This window comes from Nicotiana tomentosiformis, chromosome 8, assembly GCF_000390325.3.
Source record: "Nicotiana tomentosiformis chromosome 8, ASM39032v3, whole genome shotgun sequence".
NCBI classification, from domain to species: domain Eukaryota; kingdom Viridiplantae; phylum Streptophyta; class Magnoliopsida; order Solanales; family Solanaceae; genus Nicotiana; species Nicotiana tomentosiformis.
The window spans coordinates 3,954,659-3,962,248 of NC_090819.1; positions in this window are offsets into that span (position 1 = coordinate 3,954,659).

Sequence of the window (7,590 nt, forward strand, 5' to 3'; positions counted from 1 at the left end):
CATGAAGTTCCTTCTCATTTTAAGGAATACATTGTTCAACTTCCTCCCTCTGTTTCCTGCTCCACCACTGCCTCTCTTTTAACATCACAAAGTACTGCAGTGGAGCCTCATTCATTCACTCAGGTTGCTGCCATACCTGCTTGGCAAAAGGCCATAAGTAAAGAGTTTGAAGCTCTAAAGGCAAATCAGACCTGGGCAATTATTGAATTGCCTCCTGGGAAGAAGCCAATAAGGTGTAAATGGGTGTACAAAATCAAATATAAAGCTGATAGGAGTGTTGAAAGGTATAAAGCAAGATTAGTGGTTAGAGGTAATACCCAAGTAGAAGGGGTTGATTTTACTGAGACCTTTTCTCTTGTGGTTAAGATGTGTACCATTAGATGTTTGGTTGTTGTTGCTGTTAAAAGACAATAGTCTCTATTTCAATTCAATGTTAATAATGCTTTTTTTTCATGGGGATCTTGATGAGGAAGTGTACATGAAGCTTCCTCCTGGTCTTTATGTTAGTTCATCTTCGGGGACTGCTCCCTTGGTTTGCAAGTTACAAAAGTCCTTTTACGGGATCAGGCAAGCCTCTAGGTAGTGGTATGCTAAGTTATCTCAAGTTCTTTGTTCTAGAGGTTACACTCAGTCACTAAATGACTATTCTTTGTTTGTTAAGAAAACTGAATCTTCCACTGTTTTCCTTGATGTTTATGTGGATGATATTATTTGACTGGGGATGATTGTTTGAAATTTCTGCCCTCAAAAGTTTTCTCCATGCCCAGTTGAAGATCAAGGATTTGGGGATGTTGCATTATTTTTTGGGTATTGAGATATGTTATCACAAGTCAGATGTTCTTTTGCATCAAAGGAAGTTTGTTTCTGATTTGCTTAGTGAATTTAATTGTAGTAAAGTGTCTCCTGTTACTCGTCCTCTAGAACTTCATCACAAGTTGCATTTTGATGTTGGGGATCTACTTCCTCGACCTGACACATATAGGAGTTTAATTGGGAAGTTGAACTTTCTGACTCATACCATGCCAGATCTTTCCTTTGCTGTCTAACATTTGAGTCAATTTTTGAAGACACCTAGAGTTCCACATATGGGTGTTGCCTTACATGTCTTACGATACTTAAAGGGCACTTATGATTTTGGAGTGCTTTTGAATAGTTCTTCTTCATTTTCTTTAATTGCTAACTGTGACAGTGATTGGGCTGCTTGTTCTGAATCTAAACGACCTGTTACTGGTTTTTGCATCCAATTGGGTGATAGTCTCATCAGTTGGAAGTCTAAAAAATAACATATTGTTTCCTTGTCCTCAGCCGAAGCAGAATATCATGCAATAAGAAAAGTAGTGGTTGAATTGGCTTGGTTAGTCAGACTCTTAGCTGACTTAGGTGTTTCTGTTGTTGACCTAATCACAGTTCTTTGTGACAGCCAAGCTGCAATTCACATTGCGAAGAACCCGGTATTCCATGAGCGTACTAAATACATCGAGGTCAATTGTCATTTTATTCGTACCAAGTTGGCTGATGGGCTTATTTCTTTGTTTCACGTTCGTACTTGTTCACAGTTGGCTGATATTTTCACGAAGTCTTTGGCAGGTCTGCAGCATCGTGCTTTAACTAGCAAGCTGGGTGTGTGCCCACCCTACAACTTGAGGGAGGGTGTTGGAGTTACATGAAGTGTATTTGGGCCTGGCCCAGTTTATTTATATATTACCGTAATAGCTTTAGTGAGTAGCCTTAGTAAGTAGTCTTTATTTTTGAGTTGTACAAAGGCCCAAAATATATAAGAGGGGCAACAGAACATTCCAGAGGAGTTTTGGTCAATTTGACTGAGTATTGAATACAAGGTCTTTCTCCTGTTTCTCTTTCTCTTTTACATTTCATGAAACCCTAGCTACAATTTGTTGATTCCTATCGATTTTAATGGATTAACAAATCGGAGCACATTTGAAAATTGAAAAACAATAGCAAATAGAAAAATCATTCCATGAATTTATTTTCAATCTATACTCTATATCTCATGTAAGCAGGGACGGAGCTATAAGGAAACTTATAGTTTCCGTCAAACTTAATAGGTTTATTTAAAATTATATATGTCAAGAAATTAATTAAATATGTACGAATTTTAAACTTAGAATCTAATATTAACACTTCAAATCATAATAGAATTCAGAATCGATTAAGTTCAAACCCTTAATCCGTAAGAAAGAGACACACAACAAACACTGATCAAATTAATTTCCCAGAACAAGCAATGTACAAATTGGCAATAAAAAAAATTTCACGTGACAATCTTTTGTGTTTCCATGGAAATTTTCATCAACCAATTGCTCAGATATGGGGACAGACTTATCACTCCTGATTATTAATGCCTGAAATTGTAAGATTCTTATCTTCCTTTCTAGTTTGTGCTAAGAAAAGAAACATCATAAGTGATGTGACAACTTCAAGGACAGGAATTCTGTTAGGTGTAACTGTGTAAATAAAGTCTCAGCGTGAAAAGTGATTTTATTTATTTAGTTGTAGTGGCATTGAATACTTTTAATAGTGTGAGACATAATGGATATAACATTATGACCAGGGGTGTTCATAAAAATTCGAAAGCCGAATCAAACCGACCAAAAAAAATGAATCTTTTTAGGTTTGGTTTTGGTTTTGAATTTTAAAAACCGATCAAATTTGATTTTAATAAAAAATATAACCGAAAAAACTGAACCAAACCGACTATAGAAGTAGCTATTAAATTTATTATTACACCTATATATATATGTGTGTGTGTGTGTGTATTTTTATATAAAGTTTCTAAAATTTTATGGTACGTATTAGTCGTTTGTATTTTTAGTCCAGTTCTTTGCTATTATAATAATCTAATTGTTTGCCTTTACATTCTAGTTTGATTGATAGTTTTCTTTTGCTAAGTAAAAAAAATTATTTCATGTTAAAAGTAATTGATTTTCAATTGAATATTTAAGTTAATCATCACTATTTGATTCAATTATCATCACTATATCTTGATAAATGATAGATTTCTTAAAGAACAATTGGTTTGATATTGTTACGTTGAAAATGTAGTCGCCGGAATATGTGTTTGGTAGTGTATGTCTCATATTTAAGAAAAAACAGGATAAAAACCGAAAAATCAAAAAACCGACAAAAACCGAATCGATAAAAAAATGACTTAATTGGTTTGGTTTGGTTCCAATATTTGAAGAACCGACTTATTTGGTTTGATTTTTTTTTTAGGGAAAAACCTATCCAAACCGAACTATGAACACCCCTAATTATGATATTCAGGTCATCTCAATCTAATACTTTCGACGTATAACATATTTTCATGTATAAAAATCCACTAAAATTATACTAACAACATAGTAGGCTTGAACCCATAATTTTGAAAATACAATAAATTCAAAAATCTTATTGAAGCCATAAAATTTAAATCCTACACCCACCTTTAATGTGAGAGTTTTTGGAGAAAACTGTGTGAACTTGATAAAAAAACAAACAATATTTCCCCATGATAAAAGTATATTTTGAGGCATTTGAGAAGTAAAAAACCAGTGAACTTGGTTTTTAATTTGGTCTCTAAAACACCATATTGAATTTTTTATTAAGCTCTTTTTATGCTATGAGCTGCACTGTGTAAGTTAGTTTTCCTTCTCTTACATTAGTCCGAGATCGATCAGAGATGACAAGATAGTGTTTACCCGAAAAACAGATAGAGTTGAATTTATACGTAGTTCTAAGGATACGTGGTATAACTTGGTACAAATCGAAAAAGTGAGTAGAAATATATCGAATATTGACTGTAAAAAAGGAATGAAATACAAACCCAGTTAAGTAGGGAATGGTTTATATACAAGCAAGATGAATCAAAGTCCAAAGCCCCAAAAAGGATAATCTTTGCTATATTTCTATGTAAATCTCAATAATCTTTGAGATGTGAGAATGTATTAATGTCTCTTGTCTGGATGTTCCCCCCTCTATAGAAAATCCTACTTTGGATATAGTAAAAAATACATAGTGGATATCCCATGATAGATTAATTAATTAGTCTTTCCTTAATTCCCGCCTAAATTCTCTTCCTAAGTGCGGCTGCAACGTCTCTTTATCTCTAAGCTCGATCTTTGTCGGTCCTGGTATTGGTCGATCTCTGGATCTCGAGCTCGATATTGATTCGAGCTCGATACTAATCGGTCTCTAGCTCTTGAGCTTGATAACACTACTTCATATCACAACTTGATATTGACTCGAGCTCGATATTGATTGGTCCCTGAATCTTGAGCTTGATAACCTGACTTTGCTTCTTATCTCGATGTTACAATGACGACCCTCGGTTCATCATGTTCCAATCTCGACCAATTACACGGAGGGCAAACTCGGATTTGACCGTATACAGATAGTTTTCTTGTTTCTCGTAAAGAAAGTGACGAGAAATGATATGACTTTCCAACGATATGACTAGATATACACCGATGTCTGCATCGAGCCCGACCATGACGTACGTGATAAATGTCCCGTGGGTTCAGTTACCAAGGCATTAAATGTGTGTCAGATGATGGTCGACCACTGCTGATATTGAACCATCATCACCAAATCTATAAATAACCCCCTTCCTTCATCATTTTAAACTTTTTACTTTTAACTCTTCTCATTCTATCCTTCACAGTTCTTCGTCTTCTCCAAAATTATCTATTTCCAGGTTCTGAAAAGTTCTTTGTTTGATCTTCATCAAATACCGAAATATTTCAATTTCCCATCTTCTTTGTTCTTTGAAAACCTAGAAGGCCCAGATATCTAAAATCGTTCATCAGAATGAGGTTGCTTCCTCATCTCGGTCGGCCAGTGAGAAAACGGTGGTGGAGCCATGCCTTGAAGAACTCATTCCTGGGGTGTGTGTTATTGATTCTGATTTTAATGTTGACAAACCCTCTTCGGTTGACGGTCGATGCGAGCCGGTATCGAGATACATATGCTAGATACCAAAAAGTCTCCTCGATCTGGTGAAGAAAGAATGTAATTGGGTAAACAAAGAGGTCGTGATACCGACACCGGAGGAATCAATCACTACTCACGTGGAAGGGTATCTGAGTATTTACACTTACCCTTTCACGTTGGGTCCCCTCGATCCAGTCATCATCGACTTTTTCAAGAAAAATCAGGTGACCCTCAGCCAAATTCATCCTTATTTCTTGAGGATCGTGATCTTGATCCTTTTTCTTTTGTGAGCGAAATCGATGGGCTTCCCTTCACCCTTGACCACCGCATAAGATTATACAACCCTCGACTTCACCGAGGCGGGTTGATAAAGCTTCAATGCCGTGCCACCAAGGTATTCACCTCGAGAATAGATGAAGACAAGGATCAGGGCTGGATGGGCCGAATTGTTCGAGTGAAGACCTCGGACCTGATCCTGGCTGAGAGCATGCCGTTTGCTGAGAAATGGAACATGAAACGTGAGTATGATCCCGTTTTATATTTCCGTTTGTTGTTTTACTTCTTCATCCTTTCTTATTAGTATCTTTATTGATGCAGCCATTGCTTGGATGCCGTGAGTGATTCCCCACCTCGAGAACTGGGTCAAAAACCTGGTCTCGATGTCATCATTTGCCGAGCGCTCATGGCGCGATTTGTCGAAGGGTCGATGGGAAGCTCGTACCTATGGTAAACTTTTATCTTGGCTCACCGATCTGTTCTAGTATTTTTTTCGTGAATAAGTTTTTCTCACTTTCCTTTCTTTGTAGGTCTCGAAAAATATGCGGTTATGAGACCCCCATCAGGTGATGAAAACATTCTACCGCCTATCTCAAAATCGGAGAAGGTGTTTAAGAGAAAAAGGGCCTCGGACTCCGAGGGTCAGAAACCCAAAAAGTGAGTGGCTCTAAAACCTAAGGTGAACATAATCCCTTTGACTATGGAGTCGGTCCTGAGTCTAAGGGATGAAGAAGAAGAAGAAAGTGATTCTGAGCTGTTGGCTCGTGCCCGGGCTAGCACCGATACTCAGAATACTTCGGTATCGGTGGGATTGATACCGCTCCGACCATGCTTGAGGAGGTCGGGAAGGGGACTTCGACCCAAGTTCCTAAGCCTTTGGAGACCGAGGATCTTTTACCTCAGGGTAAAGAGACCGTCGAAGAGGCAGCGAATGCCGGTGCACAAACTGAGCTTGGTTCTCCCCAAGACTGATACGGTGCCCCAAAAGACCTACTCGGGGCGATAGAGATCGGGGATTCCCCCTCTTTCCCTTCTTTCTCCCAATCGATGATACGTGACGCTCAAGCTGTGGGTACTTGTCACGGGGAAAGAGCCTATGGACTTATGGAAGGGAGGATCTTTTCCATGGTTATTTTATCGGTGTAGAAGACATCACCGGTCCGAGTGACTCAGAGGCTCCGAAAAAGAGCTCGAGCGAGGTGGGAGTGCCTTGCCTTTTTAACGAGTCCAACAAGCCCTGAACCGGGTAAGTTCATATTTTCTTTGCTAATTTTCATACTTGTGTTTTCTTTTCCTTACATAATCCCTTCTTATTTTTGTAGGCTTCTGCGCTTCATCACGAGGTATTTCTTCAATCCCGAGGGGAGCTGAGTCAGTACAAGGCCGAAATTCGAAGGCTTACCGAGGAGAGAGAGCCTTAAAGCTTCTCGGTAGGCAGAGAGAAGGAGAAGTAAAAAGACTTCAAGTCGAGCTGGAAGTATCTCGGAAAGAACAAACTGAGCTGGCCGAACAGGCACAAAGAATCTTTGGTTTTAATGGTATTGACTCGGAATTGATGGATAATAACTTGGTCCCGCAGGTTGAGCAAAAGTTCGAAGTGATTAGGCAACTTCGTGCTAAAGTGGATGTAGTGAAATCGGAGGCCGAGGAGTGGAAGAAGAATATGAACCGCCTCGCCTCAGAGAAAGAGACTGCCCGAACACAGCTGGCTTCAGCTGAGGTCCAACTCTGAAGCTTAAAAGAGAAATCCTTGGTGCAAGCCAAGAATATAGAGGAGTTCCGGTCTCAGTTGGGCTCAATGACTTTTGATCGAGAGAGAATGGCCTCAGAACTGGGAGCGGCCAAATCGGAGGCCGAAATAGCCATGGCTAATGCTGATGCAATGGTGGCTGTTTATTGGTCCGATGCTGAAGCCGCTCAGGTTCGAGAAAAAAAGGTTGCCGAGGCTTCTCAAGCTCGAGCAAATTGGGTTGATGAGCATGCTAAATGCCAATCTCGGAGGGAGACTCTAGAGGAGATCCATGCTCGTGGCTTCGATCTTACAGCCGAGATCGAGAATGAAAAAGAGCTCAAAGCCGAAGCCAGGGTGTTGGCTTTTCCCGATGATGATGATATAGGGAGTATGAGCGGTTCTGAGAGCGAAGGAGGCCTCGAGGGTGAAGATGCTTCTCCTAGAGAGGACTAAGTCCTTTTAGTATTTTTCTTCTTTCTTTTAAGACCATTTTGGTCTTTTATAGAAAAACTTGATTGGGCCATGGTGCCCTTGTAAATGATTTCTGGTATATATAAAACTTTCTTTCTTTTATGGCCTCTGAATCTTTTGCCTTTCTCGTTAATTTATACAAAGGCCAAAAAGTGCCTTAGCACGGGACAATTACTTGAAGG